Here is a 15,761-nt window from a genome sequence, read left to right as displayed (position 1 = left end):
TACCTAGTACTATATTATTAAAGATATTTACAAAATGTTTTTCTTGTCAATTTTTCCTGGGTTTTTTTTTCTTGTTACAACCAAGCTGATTTTAACTTCATAGATATCATTAAGGTTCTGCGCCACCTTCACAGACATTCCTGTTTATTAGTCATATAATAAATTCTAATTAGTGTCGTCCCAGAATGCTCTGTATTCTATATTTACAATAGGGGCCCCTACGCCCCTCCCGTGTGAACGTAGAGGCGGGGTACTTGTTGTATGACTGCAAGCGGCGCCGGCCAATCTGACAGGTCCAACAATATACTCCACGTTTTAAGATAATTGGTCGGAATTGTTAGTGACCAGTCTCTCATACTGGCTCGCAGATCTAAATTAAGTACGAACAGCCGAAGTGTAATATTAATTAAGACCTCACGGCAACACCTTTGTAATCAGGGGTCATTGTTCTGGTGTTATCCCGAAACGGCGGTGTCAAATTAGTATTGTGTTTCTTTCTTAATGGGTGAGAATTATTTTTATCTATAGGTTAGCACAACGCTATAAATTATCACGTGAATAATGGCGACAATGATCTACCTAAATAATCCCGGTCGTGATCATGTGTCATGTTGCTCTCGATTTCTCTCCGAAAACAAAGCCAAATAATGCTAAGGAATTTGACCAAGGATAACTTTTTATAATAAATTATATATTGAAAATAAAAGTAAAATAACACTTCAAAGTAAATAGGACTTCTGGAGATTTGTATAAGCATTGATATACAAGTATGTGAAGCTCGTGCTTTTGTAATTAAAGGCGTGAATCGGAGTCGTTGGTAACAAAGGATACCTGATACACGGACCACGGTGCTGGTTCTGACTGTTACAATCACGCTAAATACATGATGGCGTGTTGCATCAATCTCCATACCATAAAGATAAGGCAAAGCATCTCTAACGTTCACGGAGAGTATGCGTCCTTATATTTTGAAACAAATATGTATATACCAAAAACACTCACTATACATTGAACAACACATTCTTTTCAAATTACATTTACTTTAATTTCATTTACATAAAAACTTCTTTATTGGCATAAATGCACGAGCCCTGGTACAAAATCACAATGGAATCTTTACAAAGGTGGGAATCGTAAAAGGGCAACTGGAGTAATAGAGGTCAGGATTTCTTTTGCTGTCTCTGTTAACATTTTGTTTCTGTCTGCGTTGCCTTCATTCTTTTTGTTAGAGGTTATATTTGGGGTTTTATTCGTTTTTACTTTATTTTACAATTACTATGTTGTATTTGTGTGTCAATTTCTGTTTCGAACGAGTCGAGGTTGTTGACGATATATTGTAATTGTCTGTGTTACTTGGCACTAATTCATACAGCGATGTTTCAAGTGTGGTTTTTGTTAGTGATGATATTTCATTATTTCTGTTTTACTTGACTATACTCCTTTTAGCGTTGTTTTAATTGCGTTGATTGTTAATGCAATATGATGTTGATTTTACCTGAGTCCCCATGGTTAATGAGTAACACCTATATCGGAAGCTTCAAATTTACTTACTACCAGAACAATTTTTCGTAGTTCTTTTTATCATATAAATACCGTGTTATTCAGTGTCATAAAACCATCACATAAATTGTGTTTATGTAACGTCTGTAATATCACTTCGGAAATGACATCAAAATCGAATAGGAACAATCAATGTGACGTCACGTCATTGTGAAGCGGACGCAATTTTCATCTTTCCAGTGCGGCCAAGTGCAAAATATTCGTTTCAGACCACAATTATACAGTTCACTTTGTATTATATGATAAGAAGACTCTGTCATTCGTTTACCATCATATTCGATTGGTGATACTCGTTGAGAAGAAGGGAAACTTATGACAGATCCTCTTTATATTTGTTTTAGTTATTTTTGACCAGTACCTGTCTTTCTTGACTCGAGTAAACATCGTTAATTTTATTTGTTGGCAATAAACGGCCAGAGAATACTGACGTGTCAAAGAATCTTTTTTTTAACTCAACATCGATAAAACTTGGGCAAAATGTGAACAAATGGAAGCTTTACATGGAAAATTACCAGTTGAGCCGTGAAGGTAAGCTTTAAAGACGACATCCATCACGTGAATCTTAGACTAACCCAGTGTTGTAAGTGTGTCAGTCAGTAGTCTACATCTGTCAGGGCTGTCTTGATATAATGTATAATGTATAACATTTTTTTTTGTCGTTTTATTCCTACTCTTTGTTTCATTATTTTCGTTGTAATAATAATTTGTATTTATGGGGGATCCATTTTGATTTTCACAGTTTTTTTCCTTTTTTTTTTGGTGTCTGCTGACCGTTTTGTATTGTATTTTCCTGGTGTTAACTTTTTTAAATATTTGACGATGTTTTTCTATTATTTAAACAAATAGTATCACAGGTTTTCAGTATTCCATGCTAACCAAACATCATGTGTGTTTTATTTAGCTTACGTTTACATTCTACAGTGAACATGTTATACGTTTACACCATCGTCGAACGTGTGAAATCCTCTTCGTTACCAGTTTGACAGATTAATTAATTTGGACTAAATACAGGAAGTGGTCTGGTGAAATGTGAACTATTTCCGGTAGCATTGCGGAAGGATGTGTTTTAAATGAGTTGTAACACAATCTGTTTAGACATAAACCGTACTTAAATACCTTCAAAAATTACTATTGCTATCGAAGGAATTGAATTCAGATGCTAAAATGAAAATAATGCGTCTGCAATTTTTTGGTAAGTTGTATTTTTTTGTACATTTTTAAACGATTCGCTTAACTGTGAATTTAGCAATGTGTTAGACATTGCGTGTCGTCCAGCCAACAACAGATTTGACAAATATATTATTCATATTAGAAATAAGCATGTACCTAAGATATTTCATAAGTTTACAAATATGTTAGTACAAGGAACGTATGACGTTATAATTGTGATTTGTGTGCCTTGTGGTATGTGTAAACAACAGTGTTTAACAAACTGTACTGACAGGACAAATGGTATAGGACGAGCTAGTGCTTTATATCATTATATTGTATACATTAATTTTTCTTTATTCATTTTTATAAATGATTTATATAGGAGAGATGAACGTGCTGCACACTCAAGTAACTGTACCAACGTTTGGTAAAAGATTCAGAACGCTATAAAGGAACTATAACAACATTTGGTAAAAGATTCAGAACGCTATAAAGGAACTGTACCAACATTTGGTAAAAGATTCAGAACGCTGTAAAGGAACTGTACCAACATTTGGTAAAAAATTCAGAACGCTATAAAGGAACTTTACCAACATTTGGTAAAAGATTCAGAACTCTATAAAGTAACTGTACCAACATTTGGTAAAAAATTCAGAACGCTATAAAGGAACTATAACAACATTTGGTAAAAGATTCAGAGCGCTATAAAGGAACTGTACCAACGTTTGGTAAAAGATTCAGAACGGTATAAAGGAACTATAACAACATTTGGTAAAAGATTCAGAACGCTATAAAGGAACTTTACCAACATTTGGTAAAAGATTCAGAACGCTATACAGGAACTGTACCAACGTTTGGTAAAAGATTCAGAACGCTATACAGGAACTGTACCAACGTTTGGTAAAAGATTCAGAACGGTATAAAGGAACTATAACAACATTTGGTAAAAGATTCAGAACTCTATAAAGTAACTGTACCAACATTTGGTAAAAAATTCAGAACGCTATAAAGGAACTTTACCAACATTTGGTAAAAGATTCAGAACGCTATACAGGAACTGTACCAACGTTTGGTAAAAGATTCAGAACGCTATAAAGGACCTGTACCAACATTTGGTAAAAGATTCAGAACGCTATAAAGGACCTGTACCAACATTTGGTAAAAGATTCAGAACGCTATAAAGGAACTACACCGTCCAGGACTCGTCGGCGATGGTATGGTTCAAAAGGTTGAACATCCCAATTATCTTAACGACTACTGAAACAGATGGGCAGGTTCGTAAAACCCCTTAATTTATAGATTTAAACATTTAGAGGAATACTGGTTAATAAGAAAAGCTTGTTGAATAGGCTGGTTAATGGGTAAGCTTGAAAACTTATTAGAACTCCAAAACATAAAATCAATCCATATCATTTTAAGTTAGATGTCATTCTTTTGTATTAGAAGTTATACTTTACGACTATTTTTCTTTACGAAAAAGTAATCAAAGACCAACAAAAATCGTTTGTCTTGTTGTATGTTGTCAGCAGTGTCATGCTAAGTTTACAGTACGTGAACAGTTCCTACATTGGGGATATGTCTATGTTATCACAACACTACCACGTGCTGGTGAGATTTTAATTATGTTTCCTTAAATTTCAGGGCACCCTCTGCACGTGGATGTGTACGTGTGTTTGTTTAGTATAGATTCAATGAAGATAGGTCTGGGCTCTTTGCTTATAGTAACAAGAGAATTGACATTAATTGGGCATTTAGTCAATCCTGCTGGCGAACTGCACTTATCGCTTAGTGAGGCAACCACTAGGATATTTAATTAAACTTTCATGTTAAAGGCGCGAGTTCAGCAATATTATCAATTGGACTTTGCAATATATCTGGCCGGTTTGTATATATATTATTATCTGCCTTGATAAGAGATATTGTGTAACCGGATTGGTCAATCTGTATTTGTCACGTGGTTCTTCTTCCTCGTCTCGGTAAAAAAGTGACATCAACGTATAAATACATTTAAACCTCTAATACAAATCATAGATCTACATTTATCACTTAACCACCGTGGTAATAGTTAATTACATATAACTACCTTTTACCTATTTTCTCATTTAATAATGTGGACATCTCGTGAAGTCTCGTAGAAGTCAAAGGACATGTCGTCAACAATGCAAATACGATGACGTCGTGTTGGTCCGAGGAAACACGTGGATATTGCGAATACTCGCATACATTAATTTTAACATGCTTATAATGGAACTCGAATTCGTTTGGCTCCTAAAATCGGCCCCTGTTGCTCAAATGTTGGTTAGAGCTAACAAGCGGTTAGGGAAAACATATGAATACAACAAAATATAGATTATTGGTTGAGACAAACAAGACTGATGTGCTTTGAGGATTTATTTTGCTTTGAAAACCCTTGTTTCTTAATGACAACAATATGATTTTCTCCCTAGCCACTGGTTAACTCTTACCAACCTCCGAGCAACCGGGGCCAGGCCTCGTTTTCCCAGAGGTCTATCACACACTATTACGTGTGTTTTATATTTGGAACCGTAAGGAGAAGGATAGCATCTGCTGTGTATATTGTCCTATTTCTTCTGTATCTACGATACCTATAACAAGTAATAATAGTTGTTGAGTTATTTGTAGATAATATATATTCCGACCAATTATCTCAAATTTTACAGAAGCATTGTAAAACAATCAGGAAGTACTATAATAAACAGATTACCACTGAGACATACCGACATCAACACAGTGTGTTACATTTCTTTATTGACCATATTATAACTTATCATTTCAATCCAATTTCATCAAAAACATCTTTTATGAAGCTCTAAGAGTAAAAGTGGATATGTACATGGTACGGCGTTCTTGCCCGTATGTAACACCAGTAATGGACTGTTATAATGGATGGTCTCAGTAGTAAGTATTCGACTTCAGACATCACACTGTTCCTGATAAACAAACTCTAATCCATTTCAATTCCATATTTTCATTCCTATAATTCCCGGAGAGAGATCTAAGGGAAATCACATGTTTAGAGATTAAAGTCATAATTCAAAACATTTAAATGACTTAGATTTGTCACAACAGGAGGGACGCTTGTCAATAGCCTCGAACCCCATCAATAACTCACTAACTAGCTGTATGAACGGACGGTGTTGTTTTGGTATGAGTAAGAGGTTTAGATCAGAAAGTTTTATTAAGTCGATGTGTCCGCACTCCGGACAATCGCAGCAGGAGGTCAAGCTAGGTAATGTATAACCCGTAGTTATCAAAATATTTATCAAAATAATTGGACACACTATGTCTTTGAAGCTATAAGCCTCAGCTAAGTAAATAGCATTCTTTAAAATACATATATTAGACTGATACACGTGGTTATGCACGACCATCTGAAACATTTTTTCCTCTGACACTGACGTTTTAAGTCTTTGATTCATTTTTACTGACAAAATGAATGATTTGCTTTCTTTTACATTATCAGCATTTCGAGAGAAAAAACAGTTTTGATTTTTATACTATTGTTTATTAAAGATGATTTTGCTATCGAGGGACTTAATTCATGTGTAATGTCTAGGAGTAATGTATTATAAATAAGGAAATAATGTGTTATAATTTATTTACTGCATAGGAACAATAATGTACATGAAATAAACTAATGAAGATTAATTGAAAGTTGAATTATATTCCAAACAAACAGCTGTGATCAAGTCTGAAATAATTAAATGAAAAAAATGAATACGAATGGGAATCTAGTTATGTCCTGAAGTACGATTTGTTTTTCGTCAACCATGTTTAATTTTAGTTTATAAAAGTCAGGAACTTGGATTTGACAACTTTTTGAATAAAACTTGTTTTACCAATTTGTACTGATATTTGACAAAACAAATTAGAGTGACACATTTGCAATGAATCTCCATCAACCCTTGTCACTTGTATCGCCGTCAAACCATGCAATATTGTATATCCGTCAACCCTTGTCACATTGTATCTCTATCAACCCTTGTCACATTGTATCTCTATCAACCCTTGTCAAATTGTATCTCCATCAAACCTTGTCATCAACACTTGTCACATTGTATCTCTATCAATTGTTGTCACCTTGTATTTCCATCAACCCTTGTCACATTGTATCTCCATCACCCCTTGCCACATTGTATCTCCATCAATTCTTGTCACATTGTCTCTCCATCAACCCTTTACACATTGTTTCTCCATCAACCCTTGTCACATTGTCTATCCATCAACCTTTGTCACATTGTCTCTCCATCAACACTTGTCAAAGTGTCTCTCCATCAACACTTGTCACATTATATCTCCATCAACCCTTGACACATTGTTTCTCCATCAACCCTTGTCACACTGTCTCTCTATCAACACTTGTCAAAGTGTCTCTCCATCAACACTTGTCAAAGTGTCTCTCCATCAACACTTGTCACATTGTATCTCCGTCAATCCTTGTCACATTGTATCTCCATCACCCCTTGTCACATTGTATCTCCATCAACCCTTGTCACATTGTCTCTCGAACAACCCTTGTCACATTGTAACTGTATCAACCCTTGTCACATTGTATCTCCGTCAATCCTTGTCACATTGTATCTCCATCAACCCTTGTCACATTGTATCTCTGTCAAACCTTGTCACATTGTATCTCTGTCAAACCTTGTGTCATTTTATCTTGAAAAAGGATTGTGTGTTGGGTTTACATTGATACTTGTTTCCCCATCATCTCCATTAAATGTATTTGGGAATGAACATGTTTAATCGACCTGGCTAAAATATTGTTTAAACTCATATGTTTCGATCATGTCGGAAAATCGACCGCTTGTTGTTTAATAAAGGATTAGATGAAGGTTTTACAAATTCAACAATAATAAGCATAATGTTTTAGATACATTTTCTTTATTTTTTCTTTGTTTTTAATACACTCAATGTATAGGAAGTATTTATATAAGAAAACATAAACCAAGTGAAACAACCAATAAACAAAATAAATAAACTAAGATGAAATTACCCCCCAGTCTCACTTAGACCACCTGTCGTCTCGAAAATCACCCCAGTAATATATAAAGTGGCTTTCACTAGGGAAAATTCTAGTTTTATTTGACGTCTAGCAAGCATCACTTATTACAACCTGCTTGTTTTCCCATGTATATTTTTTTGTAAATCGGTAACACATATCCATAACCCCTACACAAAATTCTCAAACAAGACTAGAAAATGTCCGGACGAGACCACCAGGGCAATACAAGGGAGAACAGGGTATTGGATCCCTGTAATACAATCCCAGACACGTTTCCTATGTTGCTGGCGAAGCAAGGATGAAATAATACAGATGCTCATCTACATATAATCCCTGATTACTCTTCCATTCAGTCATATAATGGGGACTTGTGGTTTCAAGAGATCGTATTAAAACCCACTAGCACAATTAAATTTACAAATTTAAGCCAATAAAATACGAATCTGGCAGATGTGTTTTCTGTTCTAAATTTAGACAGTTAAACCTACCATTCTTTAATGCAGTTTCAGGTCAGTGCGTTTTATTTGGTCGTTTCGTTTAATTTCTGAAATTGCGTTTTACATCAATCTGTCTTTTTAGGATGTTGTATCTCTGGAGGTAAAAGTAAAATCTGCTGAAGAAATGTTTATGCTTACAGCTCAACAAGAAACTCTCTGCTTGGTAGTGTCATTTTCTCCTTCCTGAATTCTGCTTTACATCATTTTGACTTTGAAGAATGAGTGGATCATAAAATTGAAAAGAACACATGCATTCAATGCGTAGACTTGTATTCCATTAGAGAAATAGGTACCTGTTAACAATGAAATGGGAATAACTTGATCAACACCCTTGTCGGTTTGGCGATAATTTAAGATGTACTATTTCCCTCTGTTATATCCTTCATAACTTATAAAAAATGAAAATTTAACTTGATAAAATTTAATCTTATTTCAGCTGAACTATATGAAAATCGCAGATGTTTCAGAAAGATATATTCTTAATTACAAATCAGGCTTGAAAAATCGAAACTAGAAGTATAAGAAGAAATGAAAAACTTTTACTATAATAAATTTTATTTGTTCTGTAAACTTGTAAAGGAAGAAAAATCTAGGTCGAGCGAATTATGAATGAAAGTGTTTCGTTTTGATAAATTTTGCTATACGCATTTCTGACATAGAAGACAGAAGAACGTGGAAAGAAAGGAATGTGTTTCTCTTAGATACATTTTTATTGTGTAGGTTCGTAAAAAAACCCATTTCAGGTGAAATAAGCGAAGCATTGAAGACAGAAGACAGAAGGAGTACACGCTATGAGTATGGAAGGTGGTCCCTGGTCACGAGTACTTTGGTTCAGTGAAAACAGGTATTGCCTTACAGCATTGGTAACATCATCAGCTTACACAGATGGCTGGGGCATACCTTATACTGCATCTGGTGTTACAGCGTCCCAAACTCTCCCGACACGTAGGACTGATTAGCTTTCCTCGTACGATGTAAATAAACGGCCAGCAACTTTTCAAAACGTCAAGGAGATATAAAATATTTTGAATGTATAAGTACAGTATTCTCTTTGATTATTTCTAATATCAACAATAATCACATTTTGAAATACGCGTGAATTAAAACTAGGAAGGTCAATTAAAATGAAAACAAGCTGACAAGTGTTTTCGAGACATAATGTTTAAGATACAACACCGTATTACATCACTGGTATGAAACTGTGTACCAAACAATTATCTGATATTTTCAGCCAAAAAATAAATAATTCGACTTAAGTTTCCTTTTTTGACATGTTAAGCATCCTGAAATGTTGTAAATGACATAAGCACGACAGAAAAAAGTGGTATGAAAATAGTTTAAATAGAAAAATTCCCATATAATGTTTTTAGGGGAAAGTATTTTCACAAGCCTGTCAAATTATTATCAGTTCCGAAAATATCTCTTAACGTACTTTTAAATTACTTTGCGCATGCAGGAATTGATGTAGGACTGTTACCACCAGCGTCAGGAAACAATCTACGTTCGACTTGATTGAGCGGAACAAATGCAAAATACAAAATGGTGACGATATAAAGCGCATATACTCAATGACAGGATAACCAGACGAGCAACATGGTAGTGTGGGAACCTGTAATAAACATCACAGAGAACAATGTGATAACACCATCTATGTACAATACAGATAATGTTAGAGGCGATTTCAAATGTGATATTTTCCCATTGAAATTCTTTGATGACATATTATTTCAGCTTTGACCTTAATGTTATTCATTTGATCAACAGTATCTCGAACACTCAGGAATTTATATTGCTCACAAAAACTACAGAAAGTTACAACCCGTATGATATTCTTAGTCCAACTTGATGAATACAAAAGAACGCGGAAACCCATGAATGAAAGAAAACAATTAGTCGGAGTCCAATATCAATAAATCGACAACCACATACCAATTTACTGCAGCAAAATTGTGTTATTGACTGGGATAGCTCCAAAGAATTGGACAGATCTGGATATGCCGCAGTGCACCTGTTCTGAACCGAAATGAGGGGGTTCATAAACTCTCGCATATATATGACAAGTATTAAGCAAAACGTAGCCGAAACGAATTGTCGGTTTGATTCGTCATTTCGTACATGTATAATACATAAAGGGTACCGGAGGACATACGCTTATAGCATATCCGAATCGAAGTCAATTGTATGTTACATGTACTCATACATATTTTACATCTTTGTGTGTATATACGCTTCATTGGTCATTTGTCTGATGAAGGTGACAGGGTACGTACCGTACTTGTCATCTAAACGTCACACATATACACTTACTGGTTGTGATACATAACATTTCTTACTTTCATATTTACCAAAATGAAGAAAATGTTTATAAATAACACAGTAGTCATGTGATAAATACAACACAACACTGTAGTCATGTGATATTTACAACACATCACAGTTATACTGTGATTAATATAACATAACACAAAAGTAATGTAATAAATATAGCATAACACATTAGTCGTGTGATAAATACAACATAACACAATTGTCATGTGATAAATACAACATAACACAGTAGTCATGTGAAAAATACAACACAACACAATAGTCATGTGAAAAATACAACACAACACAATAGTCATGTGAAAAATACAACATATCGATTAGTCATGTGATAAATGCAACACAACACAATAGTCATGTGAAAAATACAACATAACACATTAGTCATGTGAAAAATACAACACAACACAATAGTCATGTGAAAAATACAACATATCGATTAGTCATGTGATAAATGCAACACAACACAATAGTCATGTGATAAATACAACATAACACAATTGTCATGTGATAAATGCAACACAACACAATAGTCATGTGATAAATACAACACAACACAATGGTCATGTGATAAATACAACACAACACAGTAGGCATGCGATAAATACAACACAAAAGAGAAGTCATGTGACAAACAAAGCATAGAACGCATGTGATAAATATAACATAGCACAGTGGTTATCGGATATGTAACATAAAAAACACGGTAGTCACAAAAGACATATAACATCATTTTGTACTTAAAATCAAATTGATTCTTATTACACATCATCTTGCAAACGAAAACTAGCATTTGTTATAAAACATAAACAATAACGCTTTTAATTTAAATCTATTAGACAGCTAATAGTTGAAATCACAAATTAAAAGTCGAAGGAACTAGGATGAGAAAAGAGTCAATAAAACTGAACCGGCTTTCTACGTTCTTTGTGGTATACTGCAGTTAATTGCACACTTAGAGAAGAGTCACCATAAAACGTTTGTCGAGAGGTCAAACAATATAAAAACAAGTGCTTCCCATTATCGTCCGTATCTAGTTTCTCTTGTTTGGAGGAGGGTCGACGTTTTTGTGTGCAATGCAGGTAGCTGGTCAATTAAACGTAATAGGACGTTTTGTTACGTTACGTATAGCAAGTCTCCTAATCCTTGTTTATTGTCAATCGTATAAACTGCATAGACAGCTTTCAGAATGTCACAATGATCAGTTGGATTATAAAATAATTTTGTTCTAGGACGAGATGATGTTGTTGATATCTGAAATAATATGTATCATATACAATATACTTCCATAAAAATGCAGTTTTAGTAAGGGAAATGGGTGTTTAGGGTTGTGTATCATATGTGTGGTAAGCTTGTAATATGTCTAAGTGTTGTGTTCCCGGAAAAGACGACTTCAGATTTACAAATTGTCCAATTTGAACGTAAGAAGCACTTACTTAATAAATAGACGTAATAATTTGATCATGTTCATTCAAACAACGGAAAGCGACCCCTCTTTGTCTCAGACATTTTACGCACCCATTGAAGAAAACGATTTGTAAACATGAATGGATTTTATTGAAGTATTGTCGCTGAGTTTCATAGGGAAAACCTTACACTAATTTTTTTAAATCACATGTTTAGAATATTTATATATGTATACATGTATGTATATACTAGAAACGCAACCTTCGTACGTGTGCTGTGCTTATATGAAATTATATGAATACACAACATAACAATTTAATATTTAACATTGTTTACATTTCCGTTTTTAAACTCCTATTTTTCTCCTTTAGTTTAAATTTCGTGAAAGGTTTATGAAAACAATTGTAATTATTTGATAAACATTTCCCCCAAAATCGTGACAAATCAGTCTGATGTTTTAAGTCAATTTCATAAATTAGATATTACTGGAATCTGAGATCTTCTGGATATTACATTTATGTACAAACAAGGAATATGGAAAGCAAGAGTATATAGTTGTAGGATATGTACTTCTGTATTATATAAATTAGGTGTCTCTCACGTTATATTTAAAGGTAATGTATCACATGCATTGGTTAAAGAGGATCAATTACTAGAATCATTTAACGTAGATGTAACATGAATATTGATTAAAGTAGAAATCTAATACACGTATTATTTGAAGAAACAATATATCACGAATTATTCGTAGTAATAAGTATCACACTATTATTTCAAAAGCCGTATATCACGAATTATTCGTTGTACTAAATATCACACTATTATTTCAAAAGCTGTATATCACGAATTATTCGTTGTACTAAATATATCACACTATTATTTCAAAAGCTGTATATCACGAATTATTCGTTGTAATAAATATCACACTATTATTTCAAAAGCTGTATATCACGAATTATTCGTTGTAATAATTATCACACTATTATTTCAAAAGCTGTATATTACGATTTATTCATGGTATTACTAACTCTCGTATTATTTCAAGAAGCGATAGTACGAATTATGTATTGTTTAAATATCACATGTATTATTATAAGAACATATAGTTGCTAATATATTGAAGCATGTCACTGAACATGTAACGCAATACTTTGCAGCAAAACCAAGGGGAAATAAATTTTGCAACGTTTTTTGTGTTTTATTGTACAATTTCTGTCAGTGAACTAATATATCTGAATAATAGATTGCGGACAGCTACAGAACGAGGGTATTGTCACATTACAGACGAATGTTATTTTCCTGTTCTTGTGTGGGCCAGATGGACTGTATCTGTCGTGGCAGGCTGCATGTTACACTTACACAAACTGATGTATTTCTTAAATAATTCTTAATGTTATATACATTATATCACTGATATAACGGATTGGGGCTAAAAATATAGATAAGGAGTGAGGTCAGCTTTGGGAACTGGCTGACAGTCTCAATGGCGGAGATTTATAGTATGTATGATGCGCCTGTTTTACCTATGTTTTTGTAAAGCACATTGATTTACATATATATATACATGTATACCTAAAGTAAATTTTGCTGATTCCGAACAATTCCTGAATACACTCTCAATTATACAATTACAATGAAAAAGAAAGCTTAAAATAACAATCTAAACGCACGACATGAATAAGAGAATGTTCGCATATTGAAGAACTAATTTGAATTGTTAAATGTAGATAAATTGTTTGAATAGGAACATGGTTGTTTTGTCTCCTCAGTAGTTGTCTTTCCTTTTTTGGTACCTCCTAAGTGTTCCTGTTTTGTCTTTCCTTTTTTGGTATCAGTATCAGTTTTGTTGTTGTCTTTCTTTGTGTTTTGGTGTCTTCTCGGTTCCTGTTGGTGTCTTTCCTTTTGTTTTGGTGTCTCTTCGGTTCCTGTTGTTGTCTCTACTTTTTGGTTTCTCCTCAGTTCCTTTTGTTGCTTTTCCTTGTTGGTGTCTCCTCGGTTCCTGTTGTTGTCTTTCTTTGTGTTTTGGTTTCTCCTCAGTTCATATTATTGTCTTTCCTTTTTTAGTGTCTCCCCAGTTCCTGTTGTTGTCTTTCCCTTTTTAGTGTCTCCTCAGTTCCTGTTGCTTTTTGGTGTCTCCACAGTTCATACTGTTTTCTACCATCCTTCACAGGCGTGTCTTCCGTTTTAGCCGGGAAAGATCAGCTTGGTACCCCCTAGGGGAAGATAGCCTCGTGTTCAATTGTGACGTCATTAAAATGCGTCACCGGTTATTGTGACGTCATCAAAAGTGAATGACAATTTGCATACTCCCATGTGTTGTTCTTAGTAGATTATTGTTGGTGGAGTTGTGATTATTGTTGGTGGAGTTATGAAATAATAGGATGGGAGAAAAATAACCATCCCCTACCTTGAGGGTGTAACAGAGAAATATCCAACCCTCGAGGTGATTGTTGTTGGTTGTCTACCTCTCGGCAGAGCCTCGGGTTAGACAACCAAAAACTCGGGTAGGAGATTTCTCTGTCACACCCTTAAGGTTGAGGAAGCTTATATTAGTCTTTCCTTTTTTTTGGTGTCTCCTGAGTTCATATTATTTTTCTTTCTTTTTGTTTTTTTTGTATCTTATTTTTGTATTTCCTTTTGTTTTTGGTGTTCCCATTGTTCCTGTTGTCTTTCCTTTTGTTTTTGGAGTTTCCTCTGTTCCTATTATTGTCTTTCGTGTTGTTTTGGTGTGTCGTCAGTTACTGTTCTTGTATTGCGTTTTGTTTGGGTGTGTCGTATTGAAGCTGTTATGTGCTAGGTGTATCGACATTTTTGTCGATAATCAGAAGCTATTAGAATTTAATCAACATGCTTAAGCCATTATGGAGAAAAAAAAAGGTTTCAAAAAATTCAAATTTCATGTTCCAAGTTTCATAATAGATCATAATAGATATGAAACGTTTGACATGTGCAGTATTGTTGTTTTTGTGGTGTTTGGTTTCTTTTGTTTGTGAGAGGTGGGGATATGTATGGGGTTTCTAGAAACTGGTCAAGGTTTGAATGTCATTAGGGTATTCCTAAATTGAAGAGAGCCTGCACCGAATATTTGTTAGTTTTAACTTATAGGGTATCGTAACAGGGGGGACGAAACGTACTATTAGAGCTCAATTATATTTTTGAGAAACTGGGTGGCAATCTCTTGCACAGAGACGTCAAATTCACAACATTATTCGATTCCTTAAAATAGTGTATGGTTTACAAAATGTCCGTTCCACGGAAATATTCACTGAGCCATTAAAGTGTGAATTCCTGAATATTTGAATATTGGTAGTGATATCAGTGCTCGATACAGATCAGTTTTGAGGTTATTTCTCTATCATATATCAGGTTACTCTTTTATTATTATTTGATGTTTTTGCTCTACTGTTGAACAAAGTATTACGTGTGTCTAACATTATCAATAATTTGTGGATTTTTTTCCTTGCGGTTATTTGTACTCAAACGTCCACCCCTTGGAGGATTTTACTATTATCCACATATTTTAAATATATATATCACATATATTACCTATTCATACATAGACATTTTATATCTGTCATTCCGCCAAATATAAAATTCCTTAAGTTGTAGGAAGTAATTAAATCAAGAAAGTTTCTTACTTCGTAATTAAATCGCTAATATGATGGCGCATTCTGGCTTAAACAATCATCATAGTATATTGTATTCAAGAGAATACGGAAACAGAAAGAAAGCCGTTAGTCGAACTCCAAATCAATTTAACTAATGCAAAATCTGAAATAAGGAAAGATTTCTAT

This window comes from Mizuhopecten yessoensis, unplaced genomic scaffold (assembly GCF_002113885.1).
Source record: "Mizuhopecten yessoensis strain PY_sf001 unplaced genomic scaffold, ASM211388v2 scaffold11101, whole genome shotgun sequence".
Lineage (NCBI taxonomy): Eukaryota > Metazoa > Mollusca > Bivalvia > Pectinida > Pectinidae > Mizuhopecten > Mizuhopecten yessoensis.
Note: the sequence above shows the minus strand (reverse complement) of the source record.